The sequence below is a fragment of the Penaeus chinensis genome, chromosome 39 (assembly GCF_019202785.1).
Source record: "Penaeus chinensis breed Huanghai No. 1 chromosome 39, ASM1920278v2, whole genome shotgun sequence".
NCBI classification, from domain to species: domain Eukaryota; kingdom Metazoa; phylum Arthropoda; class Malacostraca; order Decapoda; family Penaeidae; genus Penaeus; species Penaeus chinensis.
Window position 1 is genome coordinate 28,816,551 of NC_061857.1, and position 1,306 is coordinate 28,817,856.

The following is a 1,306-nucleotide window of genomic DNA, read 5'->3' on the forward strand; positions in this document are numbered from 1 at the left end:
AGTTGGTGGACTGGGAGGAGCGCCCATTGGTGGATTTGGCAGTGGAGCAGTTGGTGGACTGGGAGGAGCGCCCATTGGTGGATTTGGCAGTGGAGCAGTTGGTGGACTGGGAGGAGCGCCAATTGGTGGATTTGGCAGTGGAGCAGTTGGTGGACTGGGAGGAGCGCCCATTGGTGGATTTGGCAGTGGAGCAGTTGGTGGACTGGGAGGAGCGCCCATTGGTGGATTTGGCAGTGGAGCAGTTGGTGGACTGGGAGGAGCGCCCATTGGTGGATTTGGCAGTGGAGCAGTTGGTGGACTGGGAGGAGCGCCAATTGGTGGATTTGGCAGTGGAGCAGTTGGTGGACTGGGAGGAGCGCCCATTGGTGGATTTGGCAGTGGAGCAGTTGGTGGACTGGGAGGAGCGCCAATTGGTGGATTTGGCAGTGGAGCAGTTGGTGGACTGGGAGGAGCGCCAATTGGTGGATTTGGCAGTGGAGCAGTTGGTGGACTGGGAGGAGCGCCAATTGGTGGATTTGGCAGTGGAGCAGTTGGTGGACTGGGAGGAGCGCCAATTGGTGGATTTGGCAGTGGAGCAGTTGGTGGACTGGGAGGAGCGCCCATTGGTGGATTTGGCAGTGGAGCAGTTGGTGGACTGGGAGGAGCGCCCATTGGTGGATTTGGCAGTGGAGCAGTTGGTGGACTGGGAGGAGCGCCCATTGGTGGATTTGGCAGTGGAGCAGTTGGTGGACTGGGAGGAGCGCCCATTGGTGGATTTGGCAGTGGAGCAGTTGGTGGACTGGGAGGAGCGCCCATTGGTGGATTTGGCAGTGGAGCAGTTGGTGGACTGGGAGGAGCGCCAATTGGTGGATTTGGCAGTGGAGCAGTTGGTGGACTGGGAGGAGCGCCCATTGGTGGATTTGGCAGTGGAGCAGTTGGTGGACTGGGAGGAGCGCCAATTGGTGGATTTGGCAGTGGAGCAGTTGGTGGACTGGGAGGAGCGCCCATTGGTGGATTTGGCAGTGGAGCAGTTGGTGGACTGGGAGGAGCGCCAATTGGTGGATTTGGCAGTGGAGCAGTTGGTGGACTGGGAGGAGCGCCCATTGGTGGATTTGGCAGTGGAGCAGTTGGTGGACTGGGAGGAGCGCCCATTGGTGGATTTGGCAGTGGAGCAGTTGGTGGACTGGGAGGAGCGCCCATTGGTGGATTTGGCAGTGGAGCAGTTGGTGGACTGGGAGGAGCGCCCATTGGTGGATTTGGCAGTGGAGCAGTTGGTGGACTGGGAGGAGCGCCAATTGGTGGATTTGGCAGTGGAGCAGTTGGTGGA